This window comes from Colias philodice, chromosome 1 (assembly GCF_061535455.1).
Source record: "Colias philodice isolate Cphi_HAF_F1 chromosome 1, ilColPhil1 Martin Lab GWU primary, whole genome shotgun sequence".
Lineage (NCBI taxonomy): Eukaryota > Metazoa > Arthropoda > Insecta > Lepidoptera > Pieridae > Colias > Colias philodice.
Window position 1 is genome coordinate 13,357,266 of NC_143086.1, and position 24,809 is coordinate 13,382,074.

The window sequence follows — 24,809 nt, forward strand, 5'->3', positions numbered from 1 at the left end:
TATAAATATATGCCATCAGATTCTGGTAGACATGTAACATTCCATTTTCAAAATAATTTATTCTGGATTCTTTTTTTATTCAAAAAATATTTTCATAAAATGGATTAATTTAAGTTTATTTATAAAATAAATTTAAGAATTTAGTCTAGATATTTATTTAAAAATTAGGTATTTTGTTTTATTATTACATACCTAGTTACCTATAATTTGAAATTTAAAACTTACAAGAACGTTTGAGAAAAATCTGTGCCGGTTGAAACATATTTTTTTTAATCTGTTATTTTATTAATATTTTTTTTTGGTGACGAACGCGCGGGAAACACGATTCTCAAGAACATAATTATTGTGGGTAGTAAAAAACAATCACGTTTTGCGTTGCGTTCTTAGATCATTAAGTAAGTTGCGTTGAACTCAAAATTAAAAACTACCACTGTAAAGCTGGTAATTAATATGAATAATAGTTTGGAAAAAGTTTGGCTGGCGGGCCACCAACAATTTGCCAACGAGGATCACAATGTCGACTATCTCAGTGTCACGTAAGTTAAATATGTAGGTACTAGATTTTGCACGCGGGTTAGCCCGCAGATGAAAACGAGCGGCACAGCTAGTATAAGCTAAAATAATTATAATAAAGTGAAATGTTTTAAGTTTAAAGTTGGTGTATAACATTCAAACACAACATCTACTGACCCGATACAATTTTATCGTTTCCACTAAAGTGTTATGTGTCTATTTGATTAAGATGCGAGTAAAACCGCGTGTCGTAATACAATATTATTAAGGATAAACCAATTATTTTACTTGTATGTATGTACCTATGTTTAAATACGTAGGCACTGAATTTTGAAATCTTCAATCGAAGCAAACAAAAGCAGACATTCAGTTTGGATGACAACGCTTGGAACGCCATGTGACGTCATTCAAAATCCAATAGGGTGGGACCTGCTTTGTGGGTGGGACCGCGGTGGGACCACGGTGGGACAACGGTGGGGTCGGTGGGACGCACAAAATAGTGCTGTACTTTTGAGATGCACTCGTAGTTCGTACAATATGTGTATCAAATGAAAAGACTTGCTGGATATTAGTTAGTTACTCAGAAAATATAGAATGTCTCTTTTTTAACATTGTGGGCTATTTTCTTAAATCATACTTAAGTTCTATTTGTTGATAGTTTTTACTTTCTTGCGATAATTATGTAGTTAAGTATTTGACGAAAATTGTAAAAAATTTGCATTTATAATTTTTTTAACAATAGTTTGAACTTTAAATTTATGTTAAACCTGCACATGATTTTAATTAAAGAATTTTACCACATTCAGCAACCACTTTACTCGAATACAATTTTACGTTATTTTTAACTAAATTTTCAGGGTACAAATTCTAGACAAGTTGTATGAACGAAGGTCTAGCAGACGAGCATCACTAGGAACCGCCTCCATTCTGGTCAGCGGTGTGGCCAGACTTTACAAGAAAGAAACTGAACAATTGTTTAAAGGTAAGTTAAAAAATTTACCTACCAATCTTATCTGTGTATTTTGAGTGTTTCTGTTTCTGTGTAAATAAACTTTATTTTATTTAAATAAAATATTATATATATACATATATCCAAAAACTTTAAATTCCTGTGATTATTGTGCGCTAATTACAGCTAATCGCTTGACTTCAAGCAGTCAAGCTACTAGCTGTAATAACATTCTGAAATTATACGCAAATAAATCTACATAATATATTTAACACTAGGTGATGCCTGTTACTTTATATATTTGCTGATTTTATAGGAGAAGGAAAACTTAAAAAAAATGTGGTACCTATGTGTCCTTTCCCGAATATTTTTCCGCAACCAAACATAACAGGTTTTAAATATTTGTCTTCTTAAATATATCATATTAGCTGGTTTTATTTTAAAATAGACCATATACCTCTGGTCTGTGGATCATACTAACATATTTTTTTTCTTATAGATTGCCGTAAATTAGATCAGTCAATAGTTATGAAAAAGAAGAAAACGAAATGAATCCACTTCAGAAGGAAGAAGATTTATGTAAGTCTTTTCATATTATATAGCTTTCCGCCCACAGCTTCGCCCGCGTGCTGTAAATATTATCAAATTATCAAGATCGGACTGAAATTTGGCATGCAGATGGCATAGCATTATATAAAGTAGGATGTATACGTACGATGACTAATTTTTTTTAAATATTCATTATGCTCAACCTAACTCAACTTTTCATTTACGGAATATCTTCATTAAATATTTAGTAACTATCGTCTGTATGTTTTTAATGTCCTTGGAATTTACATGACTGTGACGTGAATAAGCATCAAAGTTAAGAAATACTCAAATATTTATTTATCTTTTTACTTATATTCATACCTATTTATGTCTTTTTATAGTTAAATTTACTTATTACATTTAACATATTGCTCCACTTCTATAAGTACTAGCCTGAAGCTTATAGGTCCTCTTCGATAAATGGACAATCTGACTGTGTGTTCCTGAGATTTAACTCTTCAGCTTTATAATATTAGTGTATGGTTAACGGAAATGTATGTAATCCGTCATTGTATAAAATTCCTAGGAAATGTATGCAATTCCTAAAATCGCACGGAAATGTGTGAAATAAATTATTTTATACACATTTCCTAGGAAATCTATACATTTCCTAAATAGCAATCGGAAATGTAAAACAGCTAGATATTGGAAGGTACGCGGGACGAGGGGTATGTATGTCGCAGTCGGATTGTATAATCCACCGTATTACAAACGGCCGGCAATTTGTACCTAATATGCCGAAAATTCGTAATCAGAAATTTTTGGTTTGGATAAGGGGGTGGGTTAGGTTAGGTTCGTGTTTTTTAAAACTACACAGAAATAGGAGCCCCCGGCCAATTATAATACGGCGGATTATACAATCCGACTGCGACATGTACACAGGGACAGCGGGACGAGGGGACTGATAACTTACCAAATGAAAATTTGATTTCGTTGAATTAAGAAATGTTAATTACTAAGATAATATGATCATATTATAATTATTTTACGGTAAGACTGTTACCCGATTGTCTCAATAAGTGCTATAATAAAAAAAAATAACATCGTGTTTTATTACAGAAATCATTTACTTTATACATTTCCTAATACGATATTGGAACTAGGTATGTATATACAATTCCGAGGAAGATTATACATTTCCTAGGATATCTATGCATTAAATAGTTATTTAACAATATTTTATACATTTCCGTATGCAATTCCGATATAAATGGTATCGGAATTGTACACATTTCCTAGGATTTGTATACAATTCATTGATTTCATACATTTCTGGTAACATTACCATATTAAATTACCTACCTATCTATTAATTGTGTATGTTTTGCTTCAGTGATTACTATTATAGTACCCTAGTAATCAGACCGTTTTTGTGGTCGATCCAACTCAAACATTCTTTTCACTAATACACCTGTTTTTTTTTCAGATTGCGGTACAAACATTGATTGATTGATTACGCATCATTTGTTGTCCAGATAGTTCCTCTATTTTTATAATTGTTAATAATTTAAGTTAATATTTGCAATGATTACTTTTTCGTTTCTATTTTTATTAGGTACTTAGGTATATTTTGTTATTATTTTAAGCGCGTCACACACGGTGAAGATACTTAATATAACAGCATCTTAAGATAAAATATTATAGTATCTTCACCGTGTGTGACGCGCTTTTCGTTTAATATGATTATTTCGAAATAAGTTATCTTTAAGTTTGGCATTGTATCATTACACAATCATCAATCATCATTATGATTAAATAAATATTACCACATATTACTATTGTTTTTGTTTTTCACGTATCGCCTTTAGCGTATCGCTATAAGAAATTCTCTAAATTTAATTTGTCTATTTGTCATTTCCCTATTTCATAGTTATCATGTATTGTATATTATGTCTTATTTAAATAAATACGGATAAAAATACTTTATTTTTTTAATTAGATTCGTACCTACTCCTAATTATTATACTAATTCTTACCTGAAAAAAGCTCAATTTTCCAACCCCAAAAGATAAAACACTCATAGACCAGTGCTGATAATTTTTGTAACAATAAAAAAATCACAGTAGGATGAAACACATTAGATAAGGAGGGCAATGTGATAAAAATGAAAGGAAAAATAAATTACGGTCGAACCGAGTTCGGGAAGTGAGAGGGGGGAGCTTTTAAGGGTAAAAAATGATAATCTAGATTTCCGACAAAACTACAAGTCCTATGGAAAAAGTTCAATGGCAAAGTTGTAGTTAATAACAGGATCTACGTACTTTCGTATTTACAGTTTATTCAAATAACCTCAAAATTTAGGTGAAATATTTAAATAACTAAGTTTTTGGTTTTTTATATTTATCTCTTTCAAAAATTTTATGTTATCAGATCATGCCGTGTGTGAAAATTGTCCTGAAATATTTTTTTATTTATATATTACCATAGTAAATGTTCTCAGAAAATGCATACAAACAGTGTTATAATAAGCTATTACTAAATCAAGCAAATTTCTCAAACGACCTGAAATGTTTTTATCGACATCATTTTGTTTTTGAATAAGCTGTAAAATGTTAGAACAGATACATTTCTTTTAAAATGTTACCGAAATGCCGATAAAAGAGAAAATATAGAATTCGAGAAGTGTGCCTGAGAGGTCCTATAGGTACAACTATCCCATGCGACAGAAGAGGACACAGCTTAGCAGCTAGATTTCTATGTTAGCTGTTTAAATGTCTCCTTTTCCATTTAAAGCCGTCGCACACATACACTATATAGAAGCAATATTTGATTTTTCAAAATTCGACAACCGGAATTCGTGTAAACCACCGTGTTCGCAATGAAATAATCTTAGTTCGTTTCAGCCGTGGGACGTCCACTGCTGGACAAAGGCCTCCCTCAAGGATTTCCAGTACGACCGCTCACCGGCGGCCTGCATCCTGCGGCTCCCTGCCACTCGGACCAGGTCGTCTGTCCATCTTGTGGGAGGTCGTCCCACGCTTCGTCGTCCAGTTCGTGGCCTCCATTCCAGAACCTTTAATCTTTATTTTCATATAAATTTTATTTAATCAACAGACCGGTGCACAATTATTATCGATTTAATATCTGTTTATATCTGGCAACCCAATAGTTGTTACCGGAAAAAAATAAGCCTAACGTTTGCATATTCTATGGGCTTCATACTATCGATCGGTACCTATACAATTATTTGTTTAATAATAATCAAACCGGTGAAATGTTTAAAAAAAAATGTTGTGTGGTTTTATGAAACCACGGTAAAAGTGAAACTGTTCGAACGGTTCCGAACACTGCTTTGTGTAGCGCATGTCGCGTGACGGTCGGCTGCCGAGTAGGTATACCTACTCGGCAGCCGCGATACACGCGACATGCGCTACACAGACCAAAAAGTTTGAGACGATGTAATAAAAGTTTCACTTTAATATTTCTTTCAATAATTAATTAATCTTATTCTGGACTGAAATTTGTCAGGCAACCCATTTGCAATATATTATTTATTGAGATATTAAAGCTAATTTGCTCCTAAAGTCCTAAAGAATAGGACGAGGTTCTTAATATAATTATACGTCTTAGTTTCAGGATATCTGTTTAATGCACTTAATGTGACTGGTATTTATTTTTATGTAACTGTCCTCTGGAGGACATTTTTTGAAACGCTTCGTGCAAGAAGGAACGAGGGAACGTTCAGCTTGTGTTGAAAAACACTCTCGTTTTACATGAAACTTCATGTAAAACGAACTCAACTGAATATAGATGGCGTTGATATATTTTATTTTTGTTGATATATTTGCATTTATTGAGAGATCAATATGTTTATAAGAAATATACCGACCGAATTGAGAACCTCCTCCTTTTTTTTGAAGTCGGTTAAAAATAGCATTATATTAATGATGAGACGAGGTATTTGGTTATTCTGCATCGATTATTTTCATATTTAAAATGTTAACTTCTTCGACTACGTCATTTCATTGTACCTTTACTACACAGTGTACGTAATGGTTTTAAATGGTGTATAGTATACACCATTTAAAGAGGCCTGAAATCTCGTTAACTGAAATTACGTTCTACGATAAAATTACAGAGCCTACATTTCATAGGTGGAGCTAGTAACTGCTCAAGTAAGCCTGGTTTTGTACTGATATCATTTGTGTCAAAGCTTTTATTTAATAAAAGATGATGAATCTGTACCCTACCAAAATATTGTAAATATTTTCCAAACGCAGTTTATTTTCTTTTACATTTACTACAGAACAGTAAGTTGCAATTTGAATCTCCAACACTAATACATTACATCGTAACCTTGTTATATTTTGGTAGCGTTTTACTCACAAATAGATACCTATAAGGATGGAATCGCGTGACACCAAGTAATTTAGTGTACCAACAAACACCTTTTTAGGTGCCGTAAACACGTTATAAAATGTGACCTGAGCTAGATAATTTTAGGACAAAATTTACTAGAATTACGAATTTGCATAATTTCATTAACCCATTTTATCTCACAAAGAACTTAAAGCAAACATGGGCTTAGTTTTCCATATAAAGTATGTTATAATCAGGGTTTGTTTTTTTCTATTTCTACTAAATTCGGAATTTTTGTTTTTGTTTAAAAGTTTGTATACCTAACTATAATAATGAACAGGCTACCCTTTAAATTGAGTGTTGTTATAATTTTATTTATAGCCAGTTTTCAAATGTTTCTCTGATCAACAACCACTGGAAACTTATGACTGGGACAAAACAATTAATGTTTCAATAATGGCGAAGAAGTTCCACCGTTAAACAATTTGAGAATTGAGAGACATTATGAAATAAGTCTAACAAACTCAATTATGTATTGACGATATGCGTGCACGCTATATTTGGCCTCCGATATAATTTTCATAGAGCATTATTCAATCTCAGAAACTTTTAATTAATTTATCAATTTATTACTTATTAGAATTCGGATTTATTGTTTGAGTAAACGTTTAATGGTTCTTTATCTTGCTACAAGAAGTGATATCACCATCATAACATTTTTAAATTAAAATGGATGACTTTAAAGATTTTTACATTTTATTTATCTAATTATCAACAGTGTGTAAGTGTGTTCTTTAGTAAAAAACTGACAGACTGGCAAAATATTCCTTATATAAATAATTAGTATCTATACTTAAATCTATTTGTGTGTTAAAACCGATGAACATTGGAGACAACTAGGTACTGTTTTTATTAAGAAAATGTAGTTCGTTTTCTAAAAACATCTAGACTTAATTCTTAGATCTGGATAATACCTACCTAGGATTATATTTTATTATCTAGATAATATTTTATTGAAAAACAGTAACTCCATATTTTGAAACTTACTTATCTCAAACAAATATTTTTAGTACCTGATGGCCCGGCTCTTCCTGTGTAGTCTTTCTGTAAGTTTGTGTTAACTTAAATAAAAAGCATTAGTGAGTTTAGATATAGCTTTACGTTCTACGTACCTACCTATTCCTAGTTAGATACTATAATATTATAATTTTATTATAATACTAGCTTTCCGCCCTCGGCTTCGCCCGCGTTTTCAAAGAAAACCCGTTCCCGTAGGATTTCCGGGATAAAACCTATCCTATGTCCTTTCTCGGGTATCAAAATATCTCTATACCAAATTTCATGCAAATTGGTTCAATAGTTAAGGTGTGATTGAGTAACAGACAGACAGACAGAGTTACTTTCGCATTTATAATATTAGTATGGATTATACTATTTCCTTCCATGTCAGAACGCATTAGTTTCAGGAACCCAAAAGAACCAACCCTTCTCCCTAAGGGCCAGGCATCATATGCAAGGATCCCTATACTTAAATAAAGTAGCATACTCGTAAAGCGAATGATAGATGATACTAAACATTTATAACTGTTGTTGTTTCTAAGCTTTGTTCAGGAAATTGTATATTTGGATGAGCCGAGACTGAAGGGTTAAAAGGATTAGAGATCCACCCCTCTTCCGCCCACTGTGACAGTACATTGCTTTCTACTACTTAATGTCGATTTTCTTTATAGTAATGTAACTTCTTGGAAAGTTGGCTTTAAGATGATGATTGGCTCGTCTGCCAGTCTTACCTATTTAATATTAGTTATACTTGGCAGCCTTTGGCAGCTTTAGCTAGATTCAATTAATAAGTACTCCATAAATGAATGTAGCTTGCAAAACAATGTCCGTCAAATTTACAATTTACATTATAATTAATATTTATTTAGTCATATAATCATACAAACGTCAACTCAAATATTGCTTAATTTAATTCAAATTCGAAAGATGGTATTATTTCATTTTCATTTCTATACGAATGAAATTATAATTGCGAAGTGTGCAACATAAAAATGTAGCACATCGTATAGATATGTTATGTTTTATTTAAATCATATAACAATTAAGCGTAGCAAATTGGAGAGCCTGTTAGCCGGTTTCACAGCATCTCGATATATTCTGTTTGGCTTAACTGTCAGTTAAAATGAAACCGAAATTTACGTTACATAATTTTAAACAGGCTATCAGTGACTTTATCAGCAAGTCGTGAACCTGACCCTAAATCAATTATTAACCGTTATTACTCCGTCTGCATGACAACCCATGGTTAAGGAGAGACAATCTGTTATTCGACAGCTACTATCAAATTCCATTGAGCAACCGAAGAGGTTCATAATTGAAACAAGCGTTTAAGCCATTTGATCTGCTATAGAGGAGCATCGGAGGTAATTGGCGTTATTATATATACCTCTGAAAGGGCGCATGTATATTAACCTTAATGATATAAGCCTTTGTTTCTCGACCCTTTGTTTTAGAGCATTGTGGGGGAACACTCCATTGTTTGACTAACTATTTAACGTACCTAGCCTCATTTTTAAAAGAAATTCTTCGGATTCGTTTGGAAGCGATTCGTGAATTAAGTGACACAGATATTCTATTTTTAAACTATAGTTATTTCAAAACTGTACTATTTCGTAGCTGAAGGATTTCCCAGTAATGTAAAAAGCCATTGAAAAGTCCTGGGTTCACATTGATGTTCCTGGGTTGACATTCAAATAGACAGAGATAATTTTTAAGCATCAGAATAGCTTGAAATTAATAGCTCCTTGATTACCAATTCGCCGTTATTTTATTTGTAGGTTTTTTATTAGATAGATAGAACCCGTAGAGCAATCCAGATCAGAGTGTATTAAGATAGTGCCCTAGTCTAAACCGAGCTAAGCATCCAGACTCTTATCTCGCATAGGAAGATCCGGCGCGGGCGATCTTTAAGCACACAAGCTGCATCTTACCCAGTGCGGTCCGGCAATAGCGCGCATGTGCCAAGAAATTTTATGTAACCACCGCCGTGCCGATTTGGAGTGCGTTCCATGGACGTCCGTTAGGAAACTTTACTCATTCATCTTTCCCTAAAAGCGGGGAGAGGGGTGCCGCTGCGCTACTCCGTGTTATGTAAGCCTGGAGGGCGCCGCTAACTCTTATCCGAGCCGCCCTGGTGAACGGACCTGTCGGTTCCGAACCCTCGCGCTCACAACCTCGAGTATTCGAAGCGTGTTTAAAAATACGCGCGGTCGTGTTGTGAACGTTTTCGCGATTTTTCCGTATTTCCCGCGAACTCTTGCACCTGCGGAAGCGGTAAGATAATTTTGTTTAATTGTTACATAATATTTTTTTCTTAATTGCTGCTGTGCGAGGTGAATTGTTTATATTTTTATATGTATTTTGTTTTAGTGTTTTAAAAATTTTCTACAGATTTTTCATGTTTTAAAATATTGTGCAATGTAAAAAAATATATGTTTAATAATAATATTAAATAATATTAAATATTTAATAAAATACCAATTATCATAATTATTCTCCTAAAACGCGATAAATTACACTTAAGGTACGTAAACGCGAAATAAAAATAATGTTTCTTACGAAAAAAGGTTTTGACGCTTTGTAATTGCTAAGTATGAAAGCCGCCGCGGTCTATTACGTTATTATGTACAATTTGGGGACCAACTGAACGCAATTTCACAGATCACAGGTGCCGTAAGATGGGAAAGATTGTGAAAGTCGACGTTAAGAAGCCGGCGGTAATAGGCTTTGCTTTTAATGTTGCGCCACTTACGCATAAAGCGATGAACTGCTTAAAAACTCATATAAAGAATATTCGAGCTTCAGGAATTCGGGAAATCAAAGAAATACGTACAGTTCACGACAATTATGAAAAAAAGAAATAAAAATTCAATTATCTTCAGCGAAGGTGTGCACTGTTATAACAATTTTAAATAATTCGGCTACAATTTATAAAAAAGAAAAACGAAACTTAACATAAAATCAAGCGTATATTTGTAATTTATTCCTGCGACCGGAAAACCCATCTAACGTCACATTTCCTAAATTTTAGGTTAATTACGTGCGTGCGTTTCTGCTACGCGGAAAAGAAACTAGGAAAAAATATTACTTGTATGTCAAAGAAATAATTTATTGTAGAACGCTTGAAAATTTGATAATTGTCTTTATTACTGCTCATATTAAGATCTACCATCTACCTATTATTTTTTAATAAGAAATCGCACAATTTAAATGGTCAAAACCATAGGTCAAAACTAAATAGTAGTCGTTCAATATTCTAAATAAATACGCGGATTAACACATCAATGTTTCAAGATACTCGTTTCGCTTACAAAAATAGTTTTTTGTATAACTAATGGTATAAAGGTTGAAAATACGTTCGGAAAGGTGCGTTTGACAAAAATATTTACGGAAAATGTGGCGCGGAAAAAATATTTCGTTTGGAAACGACCTGCGTTTTACTTCCATTTGTCATAATATTTATGAAACGGATATTAGAAGATAATCGTTTTATTCTTTATTTTTACAGTAATGTTTTCCTCTCTGAGAAATTTATATTTTCCGTAGAGTCTCTGATTTTATGAGAAAAAGAAAAGCTTTACTTAATATAATAATTAAAAGTAAAAAATCGTTTTACAAATTCAAAGTATTTATTTTACTAAACGTGCCACAGAAGATTGGTGACAAAATATAGTGAAATAAACTTAATTTTTTGTTATAATCTCAATACAAATGAAAATAATCTCAATACAAAAGAAACGATGAAAAATATATTGTAAAAACAAAATATGAGTATAATCATGTATAATTATGGTATCAAGCACGGCTTCTGCTTAAATCTTGAATGCAAATGAGATCTCGTGTAATTCAAGAAAAGGCTTTAATTAAAAAAGAAGGAAGCCAAGAAAACTTGAAAAATACTACGTTTTATCTAAAATACATAAAGAATACTTCTTTATTCATTTTATAAAACCCGCGGCATGCTGAAAACAAGTTTAATTAAAAATTGCTCCAGGTTAAGATTGAGGATTTGTAGTTTATGAAAGAAATATAAATTATAATATGAGGCTAATTTTATGTTATTAATTTATATCGTATTTTCTGCCTTACTTTATTAAATCTTTTCTACATTTAATATATAAATGATACCTCACCAAATTATACAAATAGTACATTCGTATATTAAAAATTTAAAATATACTGAAAATTATTTTCTATTCTATATTATAAATACTATTTAAAGTAAAAAATTATTCACTTGAATAGAGATTAGTCTGAGAATTATTGTCCGACAATTTCGTAGGCCGTAGCCCGTAGCACTTCGTAGCGCTACACCGAGCATTGGTTTCATTTTTATTCGTATTTTCCGCAAAGATTATTTGTGATTAATGTTTTGAAAGGAAATAAAGTCTATTTAATTTGAAGAGGACAGTAAATTAACAATGTGTCGGAAAAAAAGGAAATTTTATTTTTTTCCTTATAATTGTGAATCGTGTAATTTATCTCATGGATTTGTTTCTTGGTGCCGAATAAAAAGAAGCTTATGAAATATTTCATATTATCATAATTTATCTAGCTAAAATTTAAGCTGTTCAGTTGCTGTTTTTGTGTGAAAGCGCGACGTACTTACAAATATATTTTATCAATGAATATAATTTTATCATATGGTTCGTAATCTCGGCATTACCACTATTTGGTGCCATTTGCAGTATCTGCGATCCATCTTGAACTATTTACAAATTGCAATTGAAACTATTATTTATTCAATGAGTTAAAGTTTTAAATTGAAATCAATTACTTATTTTCTAAACATATTACAGTTATAAGCAGTCTTATATAAAAATTTCAATAGTTTTTAATATTTGAGTTTTGAAACAGAACCTTTATGCTAATTTTTTTTTTTTTATTGGTAATAGGGAATCGCTTGACCACAATCTCGCCTGATGTTATTGAATTGCACTACTTGAATAGGAATAGATACAACTTACATAGGTATAGGTCGTATAGGCACAACTCTCAGCTAAGTTGTTTCGAGATCTTCCGCCCGTCGGATATTCTACACAGTGCGACATTGAATCGAGCTGTATTTTCACGCTTTCACGAACATAGTATAGCTTAACCGTGCATGGATCTTAAACAATGAATCTTGTGTCTGATTCATATCTTGTGTCTTTGTGAACGAATTAAAGATTTTGTTTTGATTACGGTAGTAAGCTATGTACATTGTACGGTAATAAGCTTGAACAGATTTACTTTTAAGGTTCTATAGACCTATAATATTATATTCTTTAACATCCTTTGAATAAGATATCTCAGTACATAAAAATTACATTTTACGGGTCCTGAAAACCTCGAAAATACACATTTAAAATATCTACATATTTTTTAAAACCATCGTGTAGTTTTCAAGTTCACTAGATAAAGATATAATACGATTTTCCATGAAATAATAAATATGCTTTGTTATGCATAACTATTGTGATTGCACCGTAATTATAATGAATTTGATCAGAGCATATTTCAGTATTTTGTTTATTCAGACATATCGGGAATGTTGATATTGGTCAAACATATTTATTTGTTTTACAGTCTTTTGTGTTATAACGTATAGGTTTCAATGAATTTTGTTCTATATTTGTTTAATTAGTGGGCTGTGTCAACCGATATTAATCCTTTTCAAATAACTTTTAAGTTTTAAAATATTATATTGATATAGTTGTCTTTTATATTGTTGTTGTTTATTGAAAGGGTCTTGGTTTGATTTTTGTACTATGCATTTCATTGTTCTATTTTTGTACTACAAATAAAACAACAATAGACCAGTGAAATACATATGAAATGGATTTTATTTAAACCCAACGTGACACGGGAATTCTCAGCCTCATATATTATGTTAAATATCTTTCAAAAAGACAATATACGTCACTCATCGTATGTATCACTTGGAGACAATTGCTTGTATTTTGTCTAACGTTTTACATTATATTTGTATGACACGCCCTAAAGCCGATACGCAGGTATTGATGTGTATATTCAATAATACGTTTATCACACGTTTATTGACACCCTGTTGTTTATTCTGTTTCCGTGAGCCCTTGGTGAGCCTCAGCACCCCAAGCTTGTCAGTGACTTGTCGGAAATTCTATTTGTTTATTTATTGTGAAAGGATACACAAATTACTATAGACACGAATACATTTATGACATAAATATTCAAGTATGTTGTGTTAATACATTTTTAGACTGATGGATGCTATACCATTTATTATTCATATGTATTATATAACCACGGTCACCAAGTTTGTATAACCTCTTATTACAGTTTACATTAAAAATATTCGTATAGAACTTCAAAGGTTGCATATTATGTATAAAACTTGAATAGGTACATCATAAAAAAGAAAAACTTTTGAATACATTTTCTTTCTAATGTCTTTGAAAGGCATTAAAGTGTAGACTCTTAAAAGTGTTCTTTCAAATTGATGACGTCAAAACTTTTTCTACAATCTATAGGTATCATTACTACGTAATAATTGAGAAAGAGACTTTAAGTTACTAAAAAATTTCAGATTAATCAAGATTCCTTTTCATAATACCATATGGTCGAAAAAAGGGTCTTACGAGACATTTTCAGATTAGACATTTCTTTATATGTAATTTTAAAGAATGATTGAAAAAAAACTTATAATATGGATGACAGAGTAGTAGCTAAACATTCAGAATTCCTTCAAATATTTTTATCAATTCCAGTAATTGATAATTGTAACTACATGCTAAGGCTGCTTTATCAAATTCTTTTACTACGTCGCCGTTTTACTAAGTATTTTTCTATTCCAAATCTCTCCTAAAGTATCAATTCTCACAGATGTGCGATGTCTTGCAGGTCACGAAGTAAATTCAGTCCGATTGCTTGCATATCGACCTTTCAACATTGCCCTTTTCATTATACCCGGCCCCAGTAAAACAATATCGCCTTCGCTTTTGTAATTTATTGAATTTTTTACTATTTCTCGAAAGGCAAGATTTTTATTATACCGATATCCGTTCTTTTGTTTGTGATGTTTATTTCGAGTATTCTGGGTTGCCTATATTTGTTTTGTTAGCTTATTTTTTATGATTTTTTTTAATCTTGTCCTAAATTGGGTATAGTGACAAATTAAAATAAATCAGATGTTTATATTTTATATTATATTCAATAAATAAACAATTATTTAATTATGTCTTTACATATCAATTACATTTTATTGTCTACTTTATTATTTTATGGGGATGAATATTTTACATTTAAAGATTCATTTTCCTTATTTATTTCTAAACGCGCCCTTATCCGATCATTCCCACAAAAATATTATTTAATATGATCTGCGAAAATTACCGCCTTTTATTTGCAAGAGACAAAATGAGCAAAAAACCCTGAATTACCTTGTCAATCTATGCTAATATTATAAAGCTGAAGAGCTTGTTTGTTTGACCGCGCTAATTTCAGAAACTACTGGTCCGATTTGAAAAATTATTTCGGTGTTAGATAGCTCATTTATCGAGGAAGGCTATACTCTATCTATCATCACGCTAAGACCAACAGGAGCACTACGGGTAAAACCGCGGAGCAAAGCTTGTAAAATAGAACATAATGAGAATTGACATCTGTGATAATTTACGTCAACTGTTGGTTTTCAGGAATTTATATTTTCATCGTATAACTTTAATAATACAGCAGAAGTAACATGGATAACGGCGATGTAATTACTGAGTTAACATACGATATAAGTTATAAAGGGTGAGAAATTATTTAATTTTGGTTAAAGTTACATGGTAACTATTTAGTAGGTAATCTGTGGTATACAACGGCAAATATAATTAGTCGGTTTATAATCACCGTGTATTTTCTATGTCAAATAAATTTCAATGAGTTATTATTTAATGAGTTTTTTCTTAAGCATTTTTTAAATATTGCGTTTATATTGCATAGGAGAAACTTACATAGAAATAAGTATAAATCCATGATAGTAGGATGGAAATATATGCAATGTTACATCCTTTGAATAATGCGCTTACAGCGGGAAAAGCGCTTTTATAATTTCAAGTTCGTCTATAAATACTATTATTATGGGTGTAAATATTTTATTGACATTGAAAAATAACTAATTGATCAATTGATAGAAGTATGTTAATAATTACGTTATTTATATTAATTTGATGATTTATTTTTGAACTTAAAGCTTATACAAACGTGATGAATGCTTTTGTAAGAAGGATGTCATAAATATCCCTTTTCATAAACATTAGGTTATAATGTGTGCAATATAATAAAAAAAAAAAAAATTGAAAGTCAAGCGGCCCGTCTCAAGATTTAAAGGGTCACTTGAATCTCATACACTCTTGTATGTATATTCTCTTAATAAATTTAAAATTAACACGCATTCGAAAACTCCAGACCTTCATAAAATTCGGTAGAAACTAACCTTATTAGTCCGGGATACATCGCCCATTTTTGCAAGTGATTACTATCAAGCTAATTTTTCGTGAGTAGCTTTATTTTGATGAGATGCCCAATAATTTCATGTACGAAACTCGCGATTGTGGTAGCTTACAGAGGTAACAAGGATAAAAATTTTTGATTTGACGGTTCTCAAATATTTATTACGCAATTTGTAGGACAATATGTCTGTTGAATTATATAGGTATTAAATAAGTGAAAATAAAAAAATCAGCTGGTTAGTAATCATTTATGATGACTTTGTTATCGATACACATTGGAAAGGGGGACTCTTTGATCAAACCATAGATTTTGTAGGACAAATTTTTTTTCGAATAATTTAGATAATTATCTTGAGATTGAACAAAAAAAAAACATTCAGTTAGTAATTAATATTTGAGAACCATCAAATCAAAATATTTTATCCTTGTTTCCTCTGGTAGCTACCACAATCGAGAGTTTCGTACATGAAATTATTGGGCATCACATCAAAATAAAGCTACTCACGAAAAATTAGCTTGATAGTAATCACTTGCAAAAATGGGTGATGTATCCCGGACTATATTATTTAGTAGGTTAAGAATCAAAATGAATGCTAAGAATGGTATTAATACAACCAAAAGCAACACTAGTTTAGAGAAAGACTAAGTATAAATATTATAACATTGTAATACCTCAAATAAAAATTGCTTGAAATTAATAACTTCGCTTGCTACGCGGCTTAGATCTACCGTAGCAAGTCAGCCACTGATTTTAGTACGACTTTAGTTTTATAGTTCTGAAATACGTAGCAGTTGTATTCAAAGTAACCTGATTTCTAAGAATTTGAATACATTCAGCGGCTTTAGGCCATTTACCGTTTTAGAATTAGAGTTTTAAAGTGTTGTAGAGATTGTTACCAGCTTGCCATTACTCGATCGATTCTCTCCTGTCGTTTTTACGGAACAGTACCTCTTAAGTTAACAGTAACAAAGATTGATCGCATCAATTTTAGCCGTTCTTTTTAGGGGTCAGCTTATATCCGCCTTGATTTAAGGTCGCCGACTTCGCGATTATTTGAGAAGGGTCTTAAAGAGTCTCTATCGATTACGTAAAGCCGTTTTCTAAGCTTAGTGAGTTTTTATTCCTTTTGTACTTCGACCGGGCTGGCGGTTTAGTGTGTGTTTTGTTTAATTTTTTTATACTTAGCTGCTGGTTTTTTTAAATCATGTTAATAAGAATCAGTGAACAATACTGTCTAGAAATCTCAGAAAGTTAATTTTTAAAATAAAACGTGTATTAGGTATCTATAACAAAGTATATGTATCTATTTTCTTAGTGAAATGAATATCAATTGTGAAATTATCACTTCTCTCTATAACTACGTGATAGAAATCACTATTTAAACAATTTCTCGTACTAGTTACTGTACTGTACCTAACTATACTGTGTAGCTAATAATATAGTGAGCAAATAGTACTCATAGAGTGCTACTTTGTATTTGATCTATTCCAACGAACACGTTCGCTATTCAATAGAGATAATCATGTTAATTTCAGATATGTGAGATATCTCACGTCGATAATTCTGTAAACGTATTAGACAATTGGGATGTAATTAATTAGAACGCTTTATACACAATCCTATCCTATCCTACTACTATTATAAATGCGAAAGTTTGTGAGGGTGGATGTGTGTGTGTAGGTATGTTTGTTACTCTTTCACGCAAATACCACTGAAACGATTACAATGAAAGTAAGCACACATATAGATGGTAACTTGGATTAACATATATGATAGGTTTTATCCCGGAAATCCCACAGGAACTATGTGGGGTTTTTTTTAAACGCGGGCGGGCTTTTTTTTAAAAGTGTGTGGGAAGCTGTCAATCATATTTCAAGGGATTTGATACAATGATCAAATTGGTAATTGGAATTGATTTTTGGGGAAGTTAGATTGCAATTATACATACTCTATTTTCGTTATATGTATTTCAAACTTGTCCCTACTTCCTAAGTTACTCGATCGCGCTCTATCCATATACTTAGAGGAATCATTTTTTACTAAATACATATATGAAAATGTTTAATTGTTTTATAGTTGGATAAAAATTGGAATTAATAAATCAGAACAACCTTCAAGGTAAGATAAAGAGCGATAGGCAAATAAGATAATTTATTTTGTTCGTTATTTATCACCGTTTCAGATGTCCAATGAAAATGGTATTCTGAACAAATAAGTGAAGAGCTCAATACACAATAAATTATTATTTTCAATTTATGGACTTGAATGAACTGTTAATTATATCTTTAGAACTTATTTAAATAATATTGAACGAACAACATAAACTGCGATGAAACCAGGTTTTGTTTATAATAAAATGTAATATATTTGGCTTACATTGTAATTTATTTTTTGTAAGTACATATATTATGATTTAAAGTATGATGAATTTGAGTTAATTTATATTTCTTAATAGATAATATTATAATAGTATCGTAAACCAAACGTTCGCTTTGCTTCGCTTTCACCGAAAACACTCATAAACTAAATTTCAGTTTTCTATTATTTCTTAGGTATTTAAAGATCGCAAATAAACTCAATTTTATGCATTATTACCGAACAGTAGTTTACTGAAATTGTTGGCATTTAAAGTCCATAAATAAACTGAATTTTTATGCTCTATCATGAGAAAATCTGAAAATATTGTCAGTATATATTCGAGCAATTTCTTTAAAGCGACCTTGATATGATGTAGCTATAGGAAGCTCGCCTAACTTGATAATTTTATTTATACGTTCTTCGCAGTTCATTTACTTCAATTGTACTGTATTGAATTGGTCTTGATGGCAACGATGTAATTGTAAAATTTGAGATTTCTATGCCGCAATTCTGCTTTCGCATTTAGCTGATATTTTAGTTTGTTTTATTTAACACCCGATTCGATCGATTGTTCTTATTGTAGATAATATTTTCTAAAACAATACTTAACTATTTTTTTTAACATATTACTAAAACGCCTTCAGATTTGTTATAACTAGACGACTTTTAAATGGGACTAACCAAAAGGTACCAGCTTTCAAATATAAAAGAACTAGCTGTGCCGCGCGGTTTCACCCGCATTGCTCCGCTCCTGTTGGTTTTAGCGTGATGATATAGTATATAACCTATAGCCTTCCTCGATAAATGGGCTATCTATCGCCGAAAGAATTTTTCAAATCGGACCAGTAGTTCCTGAGATTAGCGCATCTTAGACCGCATCTTAGCTTTCCATCAGGCGAGATTGTGGTCAAGCGCTTCTAGAGTAAAAAATAAAACAAACTTCAGCTTTACAATATTAGTATAGATTATCAAAATCGGTTCACCCAGTGGAAAGTTCTGAGATCAAAAACCCAAAGAAGTACAGTCGAATTGAGAACCTCCTCTTTTTCAATATCAGTTGAAAATACAAAAGCTTTTAACTATTTTTGTGTTACTGCGAGATTAAAACAAATTTGATGAATACTTGGCAGATGGATGCATAATTACTCAAATGTTGTGCTCTAAATTTTTGCTTTTGTCTATATAGCCATGTATTTTTATTTCAGAAATAATAATGAGAATATCTAGACGACTGCAATTTGTAGTCTGCTCATTTAAATTGTATGCTTATTGTAATTTTTAAATCACTAAACAGTTTTTTTTATCACTTTTTCATTATATACTGGTGATGCTTTTCATTTGAGTTGCTTCCTTTTTATCACTGTCAAGCAATTATTTGTTATTAATTGGTACTGGAATTAATTTTACTAATAATTGCTTGCTAATTATCCTTATTAACTTGGATTCGATTAATTTTATGAAAATATATTCTTTTAGATTTTGCTGTTTAAACTAATTTTGTAATCATGCGTTTTGCAATACATTAGCCTGACTGGTGACTGTATATATGTATAAACTACTATTTGTGCTCCGCGGTTTTATCCTCAGTGCTCCGCTCCTGTTGATCTGAGCGAGATGATATATAGCCTAAAGCCTTCCTCGATAAATGGGCTATCTAACAGAATTTTTCAAATCGGACCAGTAGTTCCCGAGATTAGCGCGTTAAACATACAAACAAACTCTTCAGCTTTTTAATATTAGTATAGATTATATTTTATAGTAGATAGACAGATGAATATAATCAGTATTTTATTTATAAATTTACATAACAACTTTCACTCAAATCCAATCATGGCAAATAACTGAAAATAATTTATGTGATCCGGATGTCAATCTGGCTTTTGGCGTTGGCCATTGTTTTCTTTGATCTCCCGAAATTATATAAAATAATTTAATCAATACGATGAGAATATTTGTTAGTATCCTTAAATTATTATAACATAAAACATCATTTTCTTTCATGTAATTAATGTAATTGATTTTATTTAGCTGAAATTGTGTGTACAGGTTATTTTTATAGACTAGTATCTTATAAGTAATTTAAATAAGCCAGTATTATGACAAAGGCTAGTATTATTTCTTATATCTCTAGTAGTTATTTCTTAATTATGCAAATAGTACCACAGTCACACAAACGAAGTCTCAACGGAAATGAGAAAACTCAGATAGGGCGCGGAAGCTCGATCAGACGTTCCCTAAAAGAAAATCGACGTAAAATCTGCCCCACACCAAAAGGACATGGGATTTCCCCAAGGCTTACGCAGAAGTCGCAGCCGTGACTACAGATAAAGCCTTCGTTCGGAAATTTCTGTCTCGTCTTTATACGCCTTTATTAACTTCATCTATATGTTTGTTTGTATGTCACCGAAGCTTTTACCCACTTTAAATGGACAAATTTAAGTTTAGTACACTTATTAAAGATCGGTGACAATACATTTTTTTAATAATTTATTCTCATCACATAATTCGGCAGAGTTATCTTATAAATTACTAGCGACCCGCCCCGGCTTCGCACGGGTGCAATGCTGATACTAAATACACTACAGAAAAATTGTGAACGTTGTATAGGTATAAAAATATAGCGGCCCGCTCCGGCCTCCGGCATCGCACGGGTATAAAATACATAGCCGGGCGGCCGCAAACGCTACGTCCTGCAATTTTTAAATCTGTAATATCTTCGAAAAATACGGTGTAAAGGGCCATATAGATCTATATTAAATGAACAATGTATCCATGGTATTTAATTGGTTAAGGATTAATGCTGTATTGGTTAAAATCGCTTCGAAAATTAGCCATTATTTGTCGTAAAAAGTAAATGACAAAAAAAAGTTATTGTGGGTTATCCATAAGAGATAGACATATACCATCGCGGACTTTTCTGTAGACCTTTTCAATGTGTATAATACTTAGTACATTATTTTGATAAAACTCGTAGGGTTCAGCCTGCGTTTGCAATGTAAGCGGAATAAATGTAATTTTTTACGACATCACATTAGAAACCTCAAAAATAACAGTACTTCTCCACTACTTAATGGATCTTATTATACATATAAACCTTCCTCTTGAATCACTCTATCTATTAAAAAAAACCGCATCAAAATCCGTTGCGTAGTTTCAAAGATTTAAGCGTACAAAGGGACATAGGGACATAGGGACATAGGGACAGGGAAAGCGACTTTGTTTTATACTATGTAGTGAAGAAAAACAAATCAATCACATAAAAATTAAAATGACATTTAACTTAACATTTACTTATTTCCTTGATTAATAAAATTAACAGCGTGCTCTTAGATTTTTACTTTATTTATTACATTATTTGTCACATAGTGAAGACGTTACGCGTTGTGACGTAATAAAGGAAGCTCCCATTGGCAGTACGCCAATAACCCAGGCAGAGGTTCCCTCCCTAACAACTATCTATAGGTATATTTTAACATATTTTTGTTTGTGACCCAATAAGAAAAGAAGAGTCGAAGGTATTTTAAGTTCTTGGTCATATATAATCGTAATAAGGTCGATTATTATTATAGAACAGCATAATAAGTTATGAAATATATTTTGTATTTACGTACTATTTGTTACAAGCTTTGAGTTTTTTACAGTAAAAGGACAACTTTAATATAACAGGAATAATGCAGAGCGTGTAATATAGGTAATGAACGGTATAAAAAAATCAAATGAACTAAATAATTTTTAAAGTGAAACTTTTATTACATCGTCTCAAACTTTTTGGTCTGTGTAGCGCATGTCGCGTGACGATCGGCTGCCATAAAGCAGTGTTCGGAACCGTACGATAATTATCGTACAAATACGATAATTTTGTGCCTAAGTTTCACTTTTACCGTGGTTTCATAAAACCACACAACATTTTTTATTAACTGTATATTATAACCATGTACTAATTAGTACTGCTCTTGTGTACATTTTTAGTAAGGAAAAACAAGTAATAATATGTGTAGGTACGTATGGTATAGTTAAATGCTTAGTTATAAGGCATAGTTAATAGTTATATCGAATTCTAGAAAGGCTAACCAATGATGCTCAGTGTTAAATTTGTTAAACATAATTTGTGTCAAAATTAGGACATTCTGTTACCAAAATTATGAAATACATTTTGGTGATTGGCAAAAAGTTAACCTCAATAAAAAATTATATCGACATTTCAAATCAAAATACTTTCAATCCGCAGACCCTAACGAAATCAGCGAAACTCATAATTTATTCTTTGCTTCTAAAAGTAGCTACGATAGGTACCTACAAAAATGGCGAAATATTTTTTAGCATATTTAGCATTTTCGTGATTCGGCTCAATATGTTTGCTAAAGAGGTAGGTAGACGGTTGAATGTTTTGTTACGTAAGGAGATAAAAACACATTATCCTGCCGGGACTGGAGGCAAACATTCGAGATATAGGTTAATACTCGTAGATCGATATGGGATAGCAAACAAAACAAGTGGTTAACGAAAATACGTCATTGGTCATTGATTTATAGGCACGTAGGACAAGCTTCGTACTCCGGTTTATAGATGGGGTGTGGAGACTCTAGCACAATGTGCCCTAACATAACACTTAAAATATATTACTAAAACTATATTCCTTTAGTAATTGGATATGTTTGTACATAAAAATCTAGAAATTTCTGAAATAACTATGGCACGATGGAAATAAGGACTAATTAAGTTGTGTTTGGACAATTACCGGAGCAATAGCTTTCATTCTGTTTCTTTATAGAGTATATGAATATGATATATACTTCACGTATACATGTATACTTATAATAAACCCCTATAAATAAACACAAAGTACCTAATCGTGTTTACATGAAATTTATACCGCTATTACTGTGATATACTGTGAAATTAAACCACCATATTCAGAGCATAAGTGCATATGAATTACTATTCCCAAAGTACAATTTCGCATCTCAGGGGGAGCGTCCGCAAGTTTGTACAGTATATACTCATTACGCTAAAAGTTTCACGGTGTTTAAAAACATATAACAATGTAATGATGAGGCCCTAGCGGCCTACCTTTGGAGTAATTCTAATTACCTTTACAAATAACGTTTTAGATTCTCGTTACAAGTATTGGTGCCCTACATTATTGGTTTTGTTTGGTTAGTTATTAAACCAGGTATTGATAACACTTGTAATAACATAGTCCCTAAAGACATAAATACTCTAGGTCTCATTAACTGAGGCGGCTGTGTAAATAGAATGTTCAAGGTATCACTACGATCAAGCAAAAGACGTCGGTTATATTTCCCCATCATCATCAAATACTATACCGAAATTGCTTGAAAAAACACCAAATAATATATCTTGTTAAAAACACAATCTAATAAATGCCAATTAAATACATGTATGACATTAAAAGCAGTTTAAAACATAATAAAGAAGCGCACATAAAAAGATAATGTCTATCAGATTCAAATGCGCTAATAATGTAAAATCAATGGCTTTGTTGGCCTCTTAAAGCGTATTGGACTGTAAGAATCGACCTTCGTGTCCCGTTAGCTACTGTTGGTTTAGGCCTACCGCATCTAATCGTGCCCGAGTATTTATATATCACTAGCTTTCCAACCGCGGCTTCGCCCGCGTTTTCAAAGAAAAACTCGAATAGTTCCCGTTCCCGTGGGATTTCTGGGATGAAACCTATCCTATGTGTTAATACAAGTTACCTTCTATATGTGTGCTAAATTTAATTATAATCGGTTCAGTAGTATTTGCGTGAAAGTGTAACAAACACACACATTCTCACAAACTTTCGCATTTATAATATTAGTAGGATTCGACATTTGCTTTCCAAACGTGAAGAGCTTAGATAAATATCAGGTTTCGTATTACTTCTTGAAGTCATAGATTATACAAGTGTAAGTGAAACGTAAAACATAAACGAATAATATCAGAATGGACTATATAAGTGTAAGTAAAAGATAAAAAAAAGATAAATTAAGGACATTAGAAAACTTCACAAATATTTTATTATATATACTTTTGCTACTAATAAGTCTCGGTTAGAAAAACAAGAGGTTAATCACCCACTGAAGTTAACGAACTTGCCCGCTAAAACTTAAGTACAGACGCCTTCACTTTTAATTACCACTAAAACTTTAGCTAATATGAAGAAAATCCTTCATATGTTGTAAAGATCAAAGAGTAATATTTGAAAATAACGAAATCTCATATAAAGTTGTATTATATTATTCCTCGAAGTTGTGAATTTTGCAAATCCCTTCTTAGCGTGACTTACGACTTACAATATATTTAATTTAATTTTACGTTCCATATCTAAAGGATCAGCTGTTTTCATCAGAATTTCAGTTGAAATATGAGATCTTTTTCACTCTTTTTAAACGAATTTACTATGCAAAAAAATATTGGCATATCTTCTTTTTACCATGATGATTGCTACAATGTCAGTTAACATATTGTATTGTCTTATCCATATATAAAATAACTAGATTTCCGCCCGCGGCTTCGCCCGCGTTTTCAAAGGAAAACCCGCATAGTTCCCGTTCCCGTGGGATTTCCGGGATAAAAC

The 24,809-nt window shown here is 31.7% G+C and overlaps 1 protein-coding gene and 1 long non-coding RNA gene across 3 annotated transcripts in view; both read left to right on the forward strand.

The window, feature by feature from the left end:
* Positions 1 to 299: 299 nt before the first annotated feature.
* On the forward strand, positions 300 to 3,659 carry LOC149491446 (uncharacterized). The gene is made up of 4 exons (XR_016316148.1): positions 300 to 536; positions 1,371 to 1,495; positions 1,962 to 2,041; positions 3,480 to 3,659. It is a non-coding gene; the product is annotated as an uncharacterized LOC149491446 (long non-coding RNA).
* A 5,884-nt stretch (positions 3,660 to 9,543) lies between these two features.
* The window catches only part of LOC149491447 (frequenin-2), a 183,477-nt gene continuing 168,211 nt past the window's right edge, over positions 9,544 to 24,809 (forward strand). For both annotated transcript variants that reach the window (XM_089698418.1, XM_089698409.1), the window contains exon 1: positions 9,544 to 9,685. The gene's annotated coding sequence lies outside the window, so the exon portion shown is untranslated. The remainder of the gene's footprint in view (positions 9,686 to 24,809) is intronic.